General features: G+C 42.4%; 1 protein-coding gene and 2 non-coding genes across 5 annotated transcripts in view; all 3 read left to right on the forward strand.

The window, feature by feature from the left end:
* Window positions 1-19,178, forward strand: part of CLCN5 (chloride voltage-gated channel 5) — a 160,525-nt gene that overhangs the window by 61,816 nt on the left and 79,531 nt on the right. The gene's annotated exons all lie outside the window — the stretch shown is intronic.
* On the forward strand, window positions 14,790-14,867 carry MIR532 (microRNA mir-532). The gene has a single exon (NR_032592.1). It is a non-coding gene; the product is annotated as a microRNA mir-532 (primary transcript).
* Window positions 15,148-15,233, forward strand: MIR188 (microRNA mir-188). Its single transcript, NR_031988.1, has one exon. It is a non-coding gene; the product is annotated as a microRNA mir-188 (primary transcript).

The following is a 19,178-nucleotide window of genomic DNA, read 5'->3' on the forward strand; positions in this document are numbered from 1 at the left end:
TGCTTATTGGCTCCAGTATAAATTCTTCTGTGTGCTTGGATTTCAAGTCCTTGGTAATCTTGCCTCACCTCGTTTATCCATCCTTACCTCCCTCGGCTCTCTATACACACCCTAGCCCCTCGAATGACAGATAGTACCACCACTGCTTCTCAAGGCAGCTGTGCTGAAAGACCTGCTCTTTTAATTTTTTTTTAACTTGTAAACCATCATAGACAGATACTTTTGCAAAATACAATAAAAATCATTAGAAGAAGAAAATTATAAAGCCATATAAAATATAAGCTTCATTTTTATTAGATTAATGAACATAAAATTACTCTGTCAAATTGGTATAAAAGTCCCTAAATGCTTATTAATTTCTGTTCTTATCTCTATAAACACTGATAATAAGAGTGTGGGGGCTGGCACCTGTCCTTGTGCCATACTAGGATTAGCACTGCTTTGCCTCCTGTTCCTTCACACTGCCTTGCCTTTTGCTTGGACTCTCCCTGTCCTAGCTTGGAATGCCCTGTCTTTTTCAGCAACCTCACCTGCCCATGCTAGAGAGCCCCAGGTGGGTTCACCCTGCAACTATACAAAGCTATACTTAATAGACCCCTTCCTTGAACTCCTGCTGCTCTACTTACACTTAATATCATACCTCTTAGTGCCTGATTTTACACCATATTTTTGAGACAGGTCCTCGCTCTGTCACCCAGGCTGGAGTGTAGTGGCATGATCATGGCTCACTGCAGCCTAGAACTTCTGGGCTCAAGCAGTTCTCCTGCCTTGGCCTCCTGAGAAGGTGGGACCACAGGCGTGCACCACCACATCTGGCTAATTTTTTAAAAAATGTTCGTAGGGATAGGGCCTCCCTATGTTGCCCAGGCTCATATTTTTATTTTTCTGTAATTGTTCCATCTCTGTTAGTCCCACCCACTTAATGCCTTTGCAAGTAGCCGGAGATACTAAAGGGTATAAAGTGTGTGTCCTTCCCCCAAAAAACATATTATATCCTAGCACCTAGCCTTATAAGTCCCTTGATACATATTGGTTAAATGAATAAACAAATCTTCTATCCAAATAAAAATATTTTTCTCTCCTCCAAAAGATGTGTCTTCTATAATACATAGGAGGCACTTCATTAAAATACTTATTTAAAAAGTATATTAAGTTGGTTGGTTATTTTGGGAACATACAGAGCACCTACTTTCCAACATTGCCCTGTGACATAACCTTTTGGCTACTCTATAGTGCTGACTATGGCACAGGTTTTCGTTTAGTGCCTTTCATAGTCATTTTTCTGCTGATTCAGACCAGTTATTGCCGGATCTGATTTTATGATTCCATGGAGTGTCACATGTTGAGAATGTTGTGAAACTTTAAACATTGTTTTCTGTTTACCCAATTTCTATTAACATTCATATCCACATGCGATGCAATGTTTTTTTTCTCTTTAGAGGTTAGAGGAACCTTTAAGAGAGTATTACAGTTGCCCAAAATTTGGAAATTGCTGAATTAACCTGTTTCAGGTTAAGTTGTCCAGTCTGCACACTCCTTGATCAATGAATCATTTCTCCATTATGTAGTTTCAGGGTTGGTAGTCAATAAGCAGTGGCATTTCCATCTCAACCAGTGAGTTTATTCCAAATTCCTGGAATAAGCATTTGTATGGCAAGGTGGGTATTTTCCTCTTTCACTTAGTTATTTATTTATAATTGTTTTTCAATAGTTTTGTGGGAACAGGTGGTGTTTGGTAACATGGGTAATTTTTTTTTTTTTAATCGGAGTCTTGTTCTGTTGCCCAGGCTGGAGTGCAGTGGTGCAACCTGGGCTCACTGCAACCTCCGCCTCCCGGGTCCAAGCAATTCTCCTGGCTTAGCCTCCCAGGTAGCTGGGCTTGGTAAGTTCTTTAATGGTGATTTCTGAGAGTTTGGTATACCCATCACCTGGGCAGTGTACACTGTACCCAATGTGTAGTCTTTTATCCCTTACTCCCCTCCCACCCTTCCTCCCAAGTCACCAAAGTCCATTGTGTCATTCTTTTTATTATTATTATTTGAGATGGAGTCTTGGCTCTGTCACGCAGGCCAGAGTGCAGTGATGCATTCTTGGCTCACTGCAACCACCGCCTCCTGGGTTCAAGCAATTCTCCTGGCTTAGCCTCCCAAGTAGCTGGGCTTACAGGCACCTGCCACCACACACAACTAATTTTTGTATTTTTAGTAGACATGAGGTTTCACCATTTTGGCCAGGCTGGTCTCCAACTCCTGAACCTCAAGTGATCTGCCTGCCTCGGCCTCCCAAAGTGCTGGAATTCCAGGCATGAGCCACCGCACCCAGCCGTTGTATCATTCTTATACCTTTGCATCCTCATTGCTTAGCTCCCATTTATAAGTCAGACTATATGATGTTTGGTTTCCATTCCTGAGTAACTTTACTTAGAATAATGGTCTCCAGCTCCATCCAGGTTGCTGCAAATGCCATTATTTCATTCCTTTTTATGGCTGAGTAGTATTACATGGTATATATACACCACATTTTCTTTATCCACTTGTTGATTGATGGGCATTTGGGCTGGTTCCATATTTTTGCAATTGCAGATTGTACTGCTACAAACATGCGTGTGCAAGTGTCTTTTTCATATAGTGACTTCTTTTCCTCTGGGTAGATACTCAGTAGTGGGATTGCTGGATCAAATGGTAGATCTACTTTCAGTTCTTTAAGGAATCTCCATACTGTTTTCCATAGTGGTTGTACTAGTCTACATTCCCACCAGCAGTGTAGAAGTGTTCCCTTGTCACCATATCCATGCCAACATCTGTTATTTTTTAATTTTTTAATTATGGCCATTCTTGGTGGAATAAGATGTATCATCACATTGTGGTTTTGATTTGCATTTTCCTGATAATTAGTGGTGAGCATTTTTCATATGTTTGTTAGCCATTTGTATATCTTCTTTTGAGAATTGTCTATTCATGTCCTTAGCCCACTTTTTGAGGGGATTATTATTTTTTCTTGATTTGTTTGAGTTCCATGCAGATTTTGTGTATTAGTCCTTTGTCAGATGTATAGTTCGTGAAAATTTTCTCCCACTCTGTGGGTTGTCTGTTTACTCTACTGATTATTTCTTTTGCTGTGCAGAAGCTTTTTAGTTTAATTAAGTCCTGTCTATTTATCTTTGTTCTTGTTGCATTTGCTTTTGGGTTCTTGGTCATGAACTCTTTGCCTAAGCCAATGTCTAGAAGAGTTTTTCTGGCAAGGTGTTCAGTAATGCTACAAGTTTAGCCAAAGGATGTCAGGGGGTTTTAAAACTTTCTTATTAACATATAACACATCTACAAAACAGTGTGCAAATCCAGAGTTACAGCCCCATGATTTACCACAAAGTGAAGACACCCATGTAAACCAAGGGTGGTGAGAATTTCACTGGGAACTTTCTTTCCTTTCTTTCACAGCCCCAATGATGGCTTCTTAAACATATGGCGTTAGTGGGAGTGTATGTTATGAAGTGCAAATAGTAATCCATGTGCAGAGGTGCTGCTCAGTTGAATGAATTAAGCCTTTGACTTGTCTCATTGTCCTGAGAGCATTGACGCCATCTGTCTGGCAGCACAAATTCTGACAACTGCCCAAATCTATAGGGTCTTTCAGTTCATTTATTTTTTTTTTAAAAGCTTTCCAGGTGTTTTGAATTATATTTAGTTGTGGTTAGTGGTAAATTTATGAGCTGGCTGGCTACGTCTTCTTGACTTGTGCCATAGAATCTGCAAAAGGGTCCCGGGGTCTCTCTCTTGGGGTCTCTCTCTCTCTCTTTTTTTCTTTTTTTTTTTTTTGCCTTCCAAATTTCAGCTTGGAAAAATAACAAAAATGTTCCCAGCTCCCCATTTTCCCACCATTACTGCTTTCTTTGAGCTTTCAAGGGATGAATTCTGACATGCAGTTTCATGTCCTACCCTAGGATTATACACTAGTCTCATAAAGTACCTGTGGGTAGAAAACCTGCCTGTTTTCTCCTTAAAAGCCCTACGTGGTTTGTAGGGTTGACATTTTAATCATTACTCCCCTTAAAATTCCCAGTGACTGTCCAGGTGCATCACTGGCAGAATCTCCAAACCAAAGTTTAGCAATAACAAAGGAAGAAGAGAAGAAACACTTAAATATTGTACTTACAGTTTGTGTCGAGGAGAAAAATGCTTACACTGCTAAAGTCTATTGCAGCTTAACTAACACTTCGCTAGGACAATATGCTGAGTGTTCTGCATGTTGTTTTCTTTATTTTTCCCCCTAGCAATAATTTCTTAACTCAATGTTCCATTAACCTTAAGGCAAGCCAAGAACTTTTTTAGGATGCTTTTAATGCAAGTAATTTACTTACCCATATGATTAATTAAGGGATATATTTCAATTATAAAGGTTTGCATATATGTAGAGCTGTAATTTTTCCTTGGTTTATAAAGTAGTTTATAAAGTTCTGCTGACCCACAAAAATCTAACTGTTGCAGTTACTGTTAGGCAGAGTACAGTAGGGTGTGTAACTGGTATGCTGTCGTTTCCTTGAGCTAACTAGGGAGAACTTGTTATTTGGTGGCTGGGTGATGGGTTAAGCAATACAATAGTTTAAACAGATTTAAGAATCTAGCCAGACAAGTTAGGAAGTGAGACTTCTGTGAACTTCTGGCATTAGAGAGAGATGTGCTGGCCCCAGTGGATTTGGGTCTCTTCCTTCCTTGGCTTGAGCTGTGGATTCTAGGCGTTTTAAGGTTTCCTCCCCACACCCACCTTCTCCACCACCAAGGTCAGCCTCAGAGCAGCATCTCCTAAGAGACCTGGAGAGGAAGGGTTTCCGGTTGTCCTTGCTTTTTAATTTAAGGGGTTTGTTTAAACCTGAATTCAAGGGGGAAAAAGCAGTTTTTCCACATATAAGGGAAGTATCTAGCTGGATTTTGTGGTCCTTTGTTACTAAAGTTCTAAAATTGTGGACTTTTAGTATCCTGTGATATGTGTTTTTCATGTGCTAAATTCCAAAGGCAGGACGGGAGTCGGGAGGGGGTCCAGAGTGTCCTCTCATCAGCTCTTCCAGATTCAATATGTAATCACTAGGGAGAGAAATAAGAGCAGAGGTTTTAAAATAAATAATATAGTTTGAATAGTAATCGTCATATAATCCAAAAGCATTTCTTGAGCAACTATTGTGTGTCTAGCACTGTGAAGGAGGGTCTGAGTAAATTTGCCTGAATCCTGGTTCCCTTGTGCTTATTATTCAATGAGAATACAATAAAGTAGTGAGTGGCATTGTCCTAGGGGAGTTTAGAAAAGGGAAAATATCATGAAAGAAGTGAGACTTGAGCTAGCCTTTAAAGACGGTTAATATTTGGGCCAGTCTGTCCCAGTAACACAAGTCTGGTTAGAGGTGGGTGCGGAGGCTGACCATGAGGAAATTGGCTTGACTTGAGAAGAGATCTGTGCGGCAGCTGGGAAGCAGGGCAGGGGAGTTAGAGATGGAATGTGGCCAACAACAGGGAATGACCTTGGAGAGTAATAACCTAAGGAAAAGGCCAGGACATCAGTGAGAAAAACAGGGATAGAAAGTAAAGGAATAAATACAAAATAACTGCAAACAGGAAAGTTTGGACTTGGTACCAAATTAAATATAGGGGTTAAAAGAGGAGGGAGCAAAAGAGAATCAACATTCTAGATAGGTGATATCAAAATAGTAATTGTGATTGCAGAGAATTTGGGGAGAAAGAAATCTGCTTTGGGGAGCAGTAATGAGTTTAGCTTTAGGGATGTTTTTCAAGTGTCAAACTTTTTATTTGGTGGCAATTATTTAAAATATGCTGTGGCTTGAAAGGGAGAGCAGGAATAGATTTTTAGAATTTGGAAGTTATTTGAGAATAATGTCTGTAACCCATAACAGAATTCAGAGAAAGGTAATTGGATAGATGTATGGTGGGGCAAGGTGGAGTAGTGGTGGGGGGCTAGACACAGTAGGAACCTTGAGGAAGGAAGAAGTGGCAACAAATATTGAAAAGAAGGAAGGATCAGAGAGGTAGTAGGAGAACCAGAATACTGTAACATATAATATAAGCTAAAATGAGGGTATTTCAGGAATTAGGGAGTCATCTTGTGTCAGATGCCAAAAGAAGAAATTGAGGAGAGCAGAAAGTTAAAAATCCTTTTAGCTGTGTTAGAGTCTAGTGTATATTAAGCCCCTTTGCCATGCAAAGTTAGAATCTCATTATAACACAACCTGCAACAGTACAGAATTTGATACACTACTATTTAGTTTTGTGCTCTATTCCAAGAGGATAGATATTCCTGGAAACATCTTATCCATGACTCTTCTGCTGCATAAACCCTTAGGGACTGCGTAAGATAGAAGTTTATACATATTCTCTTAAAAGATATACAGCAGGCCACAGCAGTTAAACATGATTGGGTGAATTCTTCCACCAAGTTTTAGCAGGCTTTTTACCCCTCCAAACAAATATTTGTTCATATCAACTTTGGTATGATGAAACTAAGATGCAGAAGCATTCGCCTCTCGCTCTTGAGGCTCAACTTAGGTCAGTCAAATGGGGTTGGAACTATAATCCAGTTCTCCAGATTGTCTAATTTGTTTTTTTCTTCTCTAACCCATTGAGAAAATAAAGATTGACCTTCAGCTCAATATATCTGGTCTCCTGGACCTAAATTCAGATCAAGACTTATTCCTAAGCTTACATTTTAGAATTACAGAGTAAGGTGTAGGCGGCATTTGTCATTCTAGTAGTCACCACGCCTTGGGTGGGTGGCTGGGCAGAACAGTGACTGAAGGATGGAGTGTGTGTCCCTAAACCCAACACGCCCTGAAATCTTCCTGAATTAGTAAGTCACTTTATCCATATATTCTTGCACAATAATGGTGAAGGGGAAGTAATTTGGATAGCTGCTGATAAGACATTTTTGGGCCCTGTGAAATGGCGATACTTCAAACAGAATGGGAGTAGCTGTACTAAACTAAGCAAACAGAATTCTTTCGAAAATAGTTACGGAGTTTCTACCTTGTAGCTGAAGCTTCCCAGCAAGGGTAAAGTCAGTCCCTTCCCTCAGGGAGAGATAAAGCACAGTGCAAGTAACTGGAATGCAAGGCAGGATGTGTCTAAGTACTATGTGAGCGAGTCATAGCAGAGACATTCTTAGAGTGGGCTCTTGGAGGAAATGTAGAGTGTAAAGGCTTGACAGCTCCTAAGAAAAGCATCAATGAAGAGATAATGAACCTATTCATTTTGCCAATCTACCAAATGGTAAGATGTAATAAGTTTATTTACCAAATGAATAGTGTAACTGTGTCTATTTTTACAGGGGACTTGAGCTCATGAGTAAAGTCCTTCCAAGTTGTCATTTTTGTTTAAATTTCCCTTGAGCAATAAAGTAAAATTCACTCAACTGCCAGTTTTATCATGTGTTATGTACTGGCTTTAGAGCTGCAGGGGTTGGGAAATGAGGGAAATATGAGTGTTTCATATTAGGAGCACCAGCACAGGATAGGATGAAGAGTAGCAAAATAAATGCCTTGTTATCCACGTGGCATATGGCATTCTGTTGTTTAGTGCTTTGCAATACAGTGTGGCCATTTCAGTGAAGGGTGCTAAGACTCCAGATACTTAATTCTTGGCCTAAGCCATTATCTGTCTCTGTGTTAATGCTGGAATCCTTGGCATTTTCTGACATAATCATGCCCAAGCTTGATTACCCAAGTTCTGTAGATTGTTCAAAGTGTCCCTTGTGCTTATCTCATCTATCGGCTCAGCTGTCATACTCATTCAACCCTTGTGCTGAAGACTGTGTAAGATTCATCTTCATAAAACACCACATAGGATGAATTGCCAGTTTCCGCTCTTGAAATCTATTGAATCGCTCCCCATCCCTTCCTTTCTGTTCTCACCTCTGCTCAGCCTAGTTCAGGCCCTCCTGAACTCTCTCATCTGTTAGTTGTGAGAGCTGAGCTTTTAAATTGATTTCCCTGGTGCAAATCCATATTTCCACTTGCTGCTAGACTAAACTTCCTGAAGAAGCATTTTACTCTTCAACTTATAAAACTTTGGTAACTGCCCATTGTCTGTAGCTCTGTTTTGCAGCATCGAACCCCATGATTTGCATAGTGTCTTCACAGTCTTATGTCCATCTGGACTTGTTATCTTCTTTTAAATCAGCTCATTTTAAATATTAAAACATGTATATTAAAACATGTAGCCTCACTGCAAGCAATAAACTCCATGTAAACATGAGTCAGGGTTAGTTTTAATTTATTCCTCTTCACAGTCAAATGGACGCATTAAGTAAGAGGAACAACATTGGTGAGCCACCTAAAATTCCCTCTCCTAAGAGGTTGCTCACCACACTGATAGTCCACCTCGTTATTATTATTGCAGCATTTAAGGACCACAGCATGGCCTTGACATTATTCACCCTCTTCTCTCTGTCAGAACTCTCCACTCCAGCCAAACTGGTTTCTTTGTGGCCTCCTTAGGTAGTAACTTTACATATTCTCCTCCTTAGCTTCTGAAATACCTTTCTCTACCTCCTCTTCCTCCTCCTCCTCCTGATCTGTGTTTGTCTTTCCCATCCCCTTTGGTCACTCTTCACTCCAACCCATCTTATCTATAGCAGTGCCTCCACCTCTCTAAATTCTGGCATTTTGCATCTACTGCCTTGTATCAGTAGTTCAGCATTTTCATTTTATCTGGCCTAGTTCTATCCTCATTGTATCATACAGTGTCAGAGTTAAGATGTATCTCAGAGAACTTTTCATAGGACTCTTACTGGATATAGACCCTTGAAGCTCCTTGAGGACAGCAATCACATTATTCCTATCAAGCCCCAAATGTGTGTCTCTCTTTTAGGGTTTTTCTGACTCCAGAAGTCATTGACTATACCATTATTTCAGGATTTTTCAGGAGTTATTTTATCTAGCTCATTCTGCTGATCAACAGTTTTTCCACCAGAAATGCCAAAGTCATACCTTTATTATCTTGCCCCCAGCTTGTCCCTGTTGTAAGTTTCCACCCTTCACACCTTCCCTCAGTACCTCCTCACCTCCTGACATACATTCAGCCTTCCCAGTTTTCAATCCATTTTGTTACCTTCTCCTTTACTTCCAAATAATAATAATAATAATAATAATAATAAACTCTTGTTTTTTTTTTTTTTTTGAGACAGGATCTCACTCCGTTGCCCAGGCTGGAGTGCAGTGGTACAGTCATAGCTCACTGCAGTCTTGAATCCCTGGGCCCAAGCAATCCTCCTGCCTCAGCCTCCTGAGTAGCTGACACTACAGATGTGTGCTACCATGCTCAGCTATTTTTTTTTTTTTTTTGTAGAGATGGGGTCTCACTGTCTTACCCAGACTGGGCTCAAACTCCTGGCTCAAGTGATCATCTTGCCTCAGCCTCCCAAAGTGTGATGCTGGGATCACAGGCACGAGCCACCATGCCTGGCCAATAATAAACTTTTTTTGTTGTTGAAGATCCCATCCGTGTCTGTCTCCCTAGTTCTGTCTTTCTTTTATCCTTAGCCCCAAGTTGTTGAACATAAAGTCTAGAACTCACTACTCTTTAGCAGTTCCTTTCTGGCCCCAGACAAGAGAGAAGCTAAACAGTTGGGGTCAGGGGCATTCATGGGGATCTTTGAGTGATATTTCCCTAGTGATATTTTGCTGTTGCTGATGCTAACAATGATAGTTAACATTTGGCACTCACAGTGTCCAGACACTGAGCTCAGCACTGGTCATAGTGTCCTTGTTAATCCTTGCAACAACCCTAAGAATCAGGGACTCCCACCCTCCCCATTTTACAGATGATGAAATGCAGGCATAGGGAGATTAGGCACAGCTGTTAATGGCAGAACCAGGCATTCCAAAGCTGAAACTACACTGTACTGCTCAAACGACACAGGTGTAGGAGGTGTATGGGAGCCTGAGCCCCATTTCCTGTTTGCACATTCCTGCTCATACATGCACAGGAATATATACTTATGGGGTATGGTCACTGGACCCTTCTCACTCTTTCACCACCCCCTCTGCTCCTGCCATTTCCTGGGCACCCACATAGACGTAGTGCTGCAGAGTGAACCTGCCTTTGAGCAGATCCACACAAAATGTGCAGATACACAAGCCTTCTACCTCAGGCCTATAGCACGCCTGCTTTCTGACCTGCTTGGTACCTCTTGGGCCCAAAGTGTCAGAGTGTGGATTTTCACAATCCCCCTCCCACATTTTAAGTTTACAGGCAAATGAACCTTAATGTGCCTTCTCTACTTCCTTCCCTCCCTCCTTCCCTCTCACACTCTGCCAGAAAGAAGAACCTGCTGACACTACCCCCCGTCTATGTTTTGACTGTAGGAGAGAGAGCTTTCTGGATCCCACTCCTACCTGTGGGGTCTGCAGGAGAGCAAGTCGTCTTGCCTTCTTGTTGTTTCTCTCCTTCACACATGCATGACACTGCAAAGGGTTTGCTGGCTTGAGTCTTTTACACACACAAACACACACAGTCTGAGACATTTGATTTGTTCACCCTCCCATTTGCCTTGAATGGTAGTGTGTGTTTTTTAATTCCACTCTCATATACACAGCTTACAGGAGAGTTAACTTTCTAGTGCCACCCGCCCGCCCCCCCCCCCATAGGCTATGTGCCCCCTTGTTTTTTTTCACCTAGCATCCAGGGCCAAGATTGTTTAGTGCCTTTCTTACAGGCCTTGTTGGCAAGAGTGAGCTTTACTATGGTGACACCCTCCCCAACCCCGACACAGATGATGCACACAGGAGTACAAAAGGATGAGGCTCCTGATCACCCCACGCCTCCTTAGACCTACGTCTGTGTACATCCTCTGTCTGTGAGGGAGAGAAGAGGTGACTCCTTACCTGTTTGTCTGACATGCCTCTCACATTGGGGTGTGAGCTGTCTCAGTTCCCTCCCACACATGAGGTTTCCAGATGTGCAAGCTTTCTGAGCTGTGCCCTGCCTCTTAAACCCAGCATGCCTTCTTAGTGCTTTTCCCACAAGCATGCATTATTGGAGAGTGGACTTTGCTTTTTTTTTCTTTTTCTTTTTTTTTTTTTTTTTTTAACTTGCTGAGTTGAAGGATTTGAAGGATAGTGGGCCTAAAAAAACTGGCTCTGACCACTGGCACATGTGCCTTCACATGTGTACACACACGTACACCACGAGGGAGATGAATCCTTCGGCCTGTTAGTGTTTGCTTTGTATGGTAGATGTGTTGAGGAATAAAAAAAGTAATGTGCCCCTTGTAGCTTAGGGGAAAAATAAGTTCAGAAATGGCAGTTGATCCATTAAGGATGGTGGGCAGTTTCTAAGCTACACTCTGTTGGCCAGCAAGTTTAAAGACTAAAGAAAAAGTGTCAAGGTGAACACATATTTGGCTCTTTTCACTATAGTTAGTGTTGTCAAGCAGCTGGTACATGAGGAATAGAATATGAAAATTGTGCTACAAGGAATACGTTTGCTTTCTTAGTCTGTACATTAAAAGCTGCTTGTTTTTTTAAGTTGTTTTAAAGGTTGTGGAGCATTGTTTGAATGATAATTATTTACATTGTAAAAATGGCATGAAATTTATGATGTTTAAAAAGTTTGCTAGGATTCATCAGTGAACATTCTTCCTGTATCTGTCCTGTCTCTGCCTCTGCTCTCTACTCCCCCAGCTCTCCTGCCCCGTGCAAGCCTCGCGAGCTATCCCATCCCACCTTGACCACACAGGAATACAGTGAGCTTTTTATTTTAAATATGCTGCTCCAAACCTGTTGGACTGTGGGTTTCCCCATCCCCCTCCTGCTGCAGCCTCCCTTTCTAATCCTGCTTTTCTCTTTCTTTCTCTCATGCACACACACTCAATGTTATGCACGTAAGGGAGACCCCTGAGTTGCTCCATTGCATCCAGCATTGCAGGACTGTGAGCTGTCTATTGCTGCCACTCTCCTACCCCACGCGTGGCTTAACCTAAAATAAAACTGACCTCCCGAGTGGGAGGTTATTACAACCTCCCAATGCACACACTGGCTGGGCCACAGTGGAGTGTGAGCCACTGTGTCAGCCGCCTTATTACTGCTTTTCTGTGCATGCCCCCACACACATTGATGATAGGAGCTTGAGCCTCCTTATTCTCCATCCTTGCTCTGTCTGTCTTCCTTTTCCTCCCTCATCCCACATGCGTGTGCCCAGGATGTGCCAGAAAGTGGGTCCTTATCATTTTCAGTTCTCATACACATGTGAGTACACACAGCTGTAGACTTCAGTGGTTAGGCCCACTGTCTCGACAGTCAGATTACCTGTGGTGGAATCCTGACTTGATCTGTAATAAGCTTTGTGATCCTAGACAAGTGACTTATCTTGTATCTCAATTTCCACAGTATGTAAATGGAATAACTAATTGTGCCAACCATATAGGTTTGTAATAGGCACTGAAGGAGGCAATGCATGTATTGAGATGAACATGTAATAAAATTCCTTAACCCACATGCTTTGCCTGGAGCAACTGATTCTTCGAAGAAAACTCACACCTAGGCTGCTTGGCCCCATTATTTGAAAATGTTTGGGAAGTACTGCCTTGGATGACTGTTTCATAATCCTTTCCTGTCCTCAGATCTGCAGTGTCATCTCCCTTCCTTCCTCCTCACTCTCAGCTGCTGACTTTGCTTTCTTCTTCCCTGAGAAAATGGAAGCCATCAGAAGGGACCCTCTGAAGTTCCCCTGACCTCTCCTCCATTACCTGTGCATGTCCCTAAGTGTGAACTCCTCCCCATTATTGTAGATGAATTACTGGCACATGTAGCCAGGACCAGTTCCTCCACTTGTATACTAGATTTCAACCCCTGTGACCTATTCAGTGACACTGCTCCTGCAACTGATCCCCCTCTACTTACTGCATCATCAACTGTTCTCTGTATACTGGAGTGTTTGTACCAATATTTAAATGTGCTGTCACATATCCCGTCTAAAAATAATTTTAAAAATTAAAAAGCACTACCTTCTCTACCCAAAAAGCTCCTCCAGTTTCTACTAATTTCTCTGTTCCTCTTTACAAAAAAAAAAAAAAAAATTTTTTTTTGAAGGAGCTGATTGTACTCCATCTCTACTTCTATTCTCCCATTTACTCTTTTTTTAAAAAAACTTTAATTTCTAGGGTACCTGTGCACAGCGTGCAGGTTTGTTACATATGTATACATGTGCCATGTTGGTGTCTGTACCCGTTAACTCGTCTTTCACATTACGTCTATCTCCTAATGCTATCCTTCCTTCCTTCCCCCCACCCTATGATACGCCCCGGTGTGTGATGTTCCCCACCTTGTGTCCAAGTGTTCTCATTGTTCAATTCCCACCTGAGTGAGAACATGCGGTGTTTGGTTTTCTGTCTTTGGATCCCTTCCTTACACCTTATACAAAAATTAATTCAAGATGGATTAAAGACTTAAATGTTAGTCCCATTTACTCTTGAACACCCTCCATGTAAAACTGTAACCTGCACCACTTAAATGACCCTGGTCAAAGTCCCCAGTGTCCTTCACATCTCCCAGTTTACTGGGCAATGTTGTCATCTTACTTGACAGATCAACACACAGTTGATCACTCCCTCTGCCTTGAGACTCTACCTACTTTCCAGGATTCTACACTCATGAGGTTGTTATCTTACCTCACAAACCTCTCTTTCTCAGTCGCTTGATGGTTTCTCCTCCTCTTCCTGAATTCTAAGTATTAAAGAGATATAGGGCTTAGTCTTCAGACTTTTTTTTTCTTCTCATTAGTCCTCAGCTATTCTCATCTTGTCTTGCAACTCTAAGTACCATTTTATGTGGATGATTTCTGTGTTTGTATTTCCAGCCTGGACTTCTCTCCTGAATTCCAGATGCCTATGTCCAACTATGTGCTGGACATCTGCCCCTGGATGTCTAATAAGTATCTCAAAACTTTAACACATCCGAAGCTGAGGTCCTGGTTTTCCTCCCCCTCTCTCAAAAAGTCCTACTCCTCCCTCCGTGTTCTCCAACTCAGCAAACAGCATTTCCCAATTGCATAGGCCAAGAATATGGAGAATTTTAATAGGCTAAAGGTTTTGGATTCATCTTTGACACTTTTTTCCCTCCATTCTCCAAATACAAACCGCTATCAAATCTTGTTGGCTCTACTTTCAAAATACATTTCTAATCTGACCACACAGCCACTTCTCATACTTCTCACGTCCTCTATCATTTCCACACTAATCCAGCTTTTCCCTGGGCTGACAAGTTAAGTTCTCTTGCGTCTGTCTGTCTGTCTGTCTGTCTGTCTGTCTCTCTCTCTCTCTCTCTCTGTGTGTGTGTGTGTGTGTGTGTGTGTGTGGTGTGTGGTGTGTGAACACAAAGTGGTTGGTGGCTGAGGGCTTGAGCATTCTTTTTTGAGTCCTCTTTCTAATGACTTGCATGCCAGATTCTAAGCTTTCTTACCATCTGTTCTTGTATGTGTGGTCTGGTGTTATTTCTTCTGTAAAATAGGGATAATAATCACCTCATGGATATTTTATGAGAATAAATGAGCTATGTGTGAAAAACACTTAGAATAGTGCTCAGCAAATGTAAATACTATACTGGTGTTAGGAATAAAAAATAAAGGAAAAGAAGGAAGGAAAACAACTATGTTGTAGATAGTGAACATTTCTGAAGGTACATATGTAAATTTACACAAACACACCTTCTCATTACAGCATGTCTGGGGCATAGTCATAGAAGTCCAAGGCATCTGGGACACACATGCACACAGTATACAGGAGAGCAGACCTCCCGACTTGCTTTCTCTCCTCCATGCCTTGAGTGTAGGACCGTTGGCATCTTAATTACCCTCCCACACCCAAGGCTTGCAGAAGAGCAAGCCTTCTCTTCCCTCTCCAGTGCATAGGCATGAGCACATGGACAGGTACACCAAAGGGATGTAGACCTTCTCTTACGTGCTCTGTGTGTGGGGTACATTGTTACCAGCCATCCCATCTGGATGACTGTCATGTTTCCATGGCCACCCCTCCTAGTTTACCCATCAGCACTCCTCCAGTGGCTATCTTGCTGCCCACTTGCACCCCCCAGGCCAGTGCCCCTTGCTTCCTAGAACATACCCATACGTCATGCCAAGAGAGCGAGCCCTTCCCTGCTCCCTCTCTCACATCCCTTGCATGGTGGAGGGTGAGCTTTATGAAAACCCCTCCCACATGCAGGGTTTGCAGGATGGTGAGCCTCAGCTTTCCTTGCTCTCTTGTGCATGTGCACATACACATATGCACCCCTTCACCAAAAGAGAAACACACACCCAGGTGGTGGGTAGGAGAATGACTCTCAGCCATGTCATTTCTCCCATCTCAGTCTTACACGGATCCTGCAGGAGAGGGAGACTTCTCTTAGCTTTCCCTTGTACATGGTGCAGCCCCTCATACTCAGGGGTAGGCACAGTCTAGAAGGAAGGGGGGTCTTTTGACCTGGTTCTGTCTTGCCAGCACCCAGAGGAGGAGAGAGAACCTTCTCAGGACTCCTATACATGGGGCATGATGAAAAGGGAGCCTTCTAGCTAATTCTCACAAACCCAGTTTGTGAGGAAAATTGTGTCTATATCATAACCATATGCAGGGATGCAATATGCACACACATTTTTGGTTCAGGAAGTAGAATCCACTCACTATGCCTGCCTTTCCATATGCATACTTGTTTGCACAAGAGGGTGTGTGAAGATCTGTCTTCTTAAATACTCGTGTAGATATGAGTCAGAGTGTGAGTTTTCTCTGTTATCTCCCCAGATCCAGGATTTGCAGCTGATTCATTTGGTGAGCCATTCATTCATTCAGCAAATATTTATTGAGCATCTACTGTGTGTTGGGTACTCCCCTATGCACCAGGGATACACCAGTGATCAAAAGACAAGAATCCTTGCCCTAGTGAGGGGAGGCAGGTAATGAACAAAATAAGTAAAATACATAGTGTGCCAATTGGTGATAAGTGCTCTGGAGAATAATAAGGCAGGAAAAGGGGACAAGGAGTGGGTGGGGGCAGTTACAGCAGAGATGGTGGTAGAGAAGTTTCGATATCAAATAGCGTAGCCAGGAAAGGCCTACTGTGTTCTAGGAGCAACAAAGAGCCACTGTGGCGGAAGCATACGGCTGGGAAGTAGTAAGATACAATGGAAAAAGGGGAAAGCTGATAATTACTATGTATCTCTAAAATGTAAGGCCTCTTTTTAAAAAAATCATACCATTATCACACTTAAAAATAATTACCAGCCAGGCCCAGGGACTCATGCCTGTAATTTCAGCACTTTGGGAGGCTAAGGTAGGCAGATCGCCTGAGGTTAGGAATTCAAGACTAGCCTGGCCAACATGGTGAAACTTCGTCTCTACTAAAACTATAAAAATTAGTCGGGCCTGGTGGCAGGTGCCTGTAATCCCAGCTACTCGGGAGGCTGAGGCAGGAGAATCACTTGAACGTTGGAGGTGGAGGTTGCAGTGAGCCGAGATCGTGCCACTGCACTCCAGCCTGGGCGACAAGAGCGAGGCTTTGTCTCAAAAAGAAAAAAAAATACCAACAATTTCTTAATATCATCACATATCTGCTGTTCTCATTTCCACTTGTCTCAGAAATATCATAAATTAGGATCAAGATAAGGTCCGTGCATTGCATTTGGTTGATACGTATCTTAAGTCGCTTTGAATTGTATCGTTCCCTTCCATCTATATTTTTTCTTTCCTTATAATTTATTTGTTGGAAGAAAGTGGGCCATTCATCCTATACAGTTCTCCATAGTCTGGATTTTTGTGATCACATCCCTATGATGTAGTTTACATGTTCCTTTTCCTTGTTTGTATTTCCTGTAAATTGATAGTTGCATCTGGAAGCCTGATCAAATTCAGGCTTAATTTTGAGGAAGGGGGAGCAGAACTACTTCCATTAAGAGGCACAAAATGACTGATGGTCATCTCTCTGTGATGTTAGTTGCCACAGATGCTCAATTCATAGAGCCATTATTTCATTAGGGGTTGCAAAATGATGATATTCTAATCCCATTATTCTCTCTTGATTTATTAGCTGGAATACTTCTGTAAAGAAAAACTTCCCTTCATCTGCTATTTGATCACCCAGTGTTACAGTCTTTATAGGAAAGATAGGATAAATGTTTGATTCTCTTTATTTATCAGTACTCAGAATAATGAGTTGGTTCACTAGCTTACTCTAAAGAGGATTTTTTAAAAATCTATTATAATAAACTCATAGATTTAAATATATTTGAACTTTTAATCCATTGCAGTTCTTTCCTTTAGTGAAACTCCAATGCCCCATCTTTAGCCAGTAGGAGCTTCTTCAAATTGGTTCTTCAGTCCTTTGACATGGCCTCCATAGTTATCTGGTAGCTTCTCTGCTTTCAGAGATGAAAAAATGTACAAAGCTCATCGCAGATACGTTCCCCAGGCCTGGAATCTGCCATGTCTTCAAGAAGCCCTGGTTTCTTTTAGTCAGACATGATATTTAAAGACCATATTTGCCTCTGGATTGGTCATTGTATTTAGGCTTCTCCAGTGATTAGAACAGAACAGTGTTTTGTTTTTGTGTTTTCTTGTTTCTAGATAAATATATCGTGATTCCATTATACTTCCAATTCAAAATCAGGATTACAGTTTTCTGTGTCTCTGCTTCACAAGTGTGGTTCTGACTGTTGTATGGCAAATAGGAGGAGAAACTGCAGAAACTGGGAGATCAATTAGGAGGCCATTGAAATAATTCAATTGAGAGATGGATGGAGGCCTGCATCAGAGTGATCGTGCTGAAGGTAGTAAAAAGTAGTTAAATATGGATATATTTTAAAGTTACAGCCAGTTGAGTTTATTGATACATTGCATGTGAAGTGTGAGAGAAAGAGGAGTGGAAGACTGAGCCCTGTCTTCCCTCTTTGTCCCATATGAGTTGGGTACATATGCTGACACTGCCTCTTTAATCTGTAGCGTCTGCATGCAAGTGCTGTCCCGGTGCAGTACACCTGGGCTAGGACTCACAGATAGTATGTTACGCACAGAGCAGAGAGTGCCTGTCACCTCTCCTAGTTCCTTTCAGAGAGCTTTTTGAATGCCTCTTGGATTTGGGGATCCGATAGTGGGAAGAGCATCAGGGATGCTGGGTTTACTGTGGGGTGAGCTTGTGCCAGAGAACACAGTTCATCATTCCCATTCAGCCTGCCTTCATGTGTTCAAGGGGCCGGAAAAGGGGAGCTTTTTCTTTCCTTCCTCCCATGTTATCCTTGGGGTGCAGGTACCTGAGCCTTCTCATTTGCTCCTTCTCTTTAATCCTTGATACTGGTGCTAGTGCTCTCCACATGTAATGCACCTTGGCAAGGATTCGGATGGGGTGAGCCTTAGCTGCAGATGGAAGGACAGAGCCCTTGTACATCACCTCCCTCTCCTGCTGCCTGCCAATATTATTTACTTCCTGTAGGGAGCCAGAAGAGAACAGGACAGCCACAGTCCCCTGAGTGTACTGCCTGGCTGCACATATAGGAGGATAAAGCTCATTTGTACTCACTGTGCAGGTGTGCACACATGCTGGGGATACTGGAGAATGAATTTACTTTAGTTCCCACTCCCCAAGCGCCCCACCTTGTCCCCCAGGATGGTCAGGCATCTAGGGATGTAGACCCATGTACACGGAGTCCCACTGATCAGGTAAGCTGTGGGTGGATCCTTCCTACCCTAACTCTACTCTCTTTGTCCTCCCAGAAAGGGCAGTGAGCTGTCTCGGCATTCTTCCCTTAGGTAGCTATTGAATGAAGATGCACTTGCTTGTTAATGTTCTTTCTCACAATTACAGATACACAAATATTCGTATGTGCACATGTGCACAAGCAAGGCAGACAGGAGAATTAGCATGCAAGGGAGGCCCACATGTGGCTGGATGCCCAGCATATGCAGACATGTGAGCATACAGGGACAGGAGAGACAGGAGCCTTTTTGATTTATACTCACAGGGCCAGATGCCCCCATCTTCCCATCTTTACTCATTTTCTCTCTCTCTCTCTCTCTCTCTCTCGCGCGCACACACACACACACACACACACACACAGAGTGAAACTTCTGATGTTTTCCTTCATATCCCTTATGTGAAGGGGTGTGAACTTTGTTGACCTAGGGAGATTGAAGGAGAACCTCAT

This window comes from Macaca mulatta, chromosome X (genome assembly GCF_049350105.2).
Source record: "Macaca mulatta isolate MMU2019108-1 chromosome X, T2T-MMU8v2.0, whole genome shotgun sequence".
NCBI classification, from domain to species: Eukaryota; Metazoa; Chordata; class Mammalia; order Primates; family Cercopithecidae; genus Macaca; species Macaca mulatta.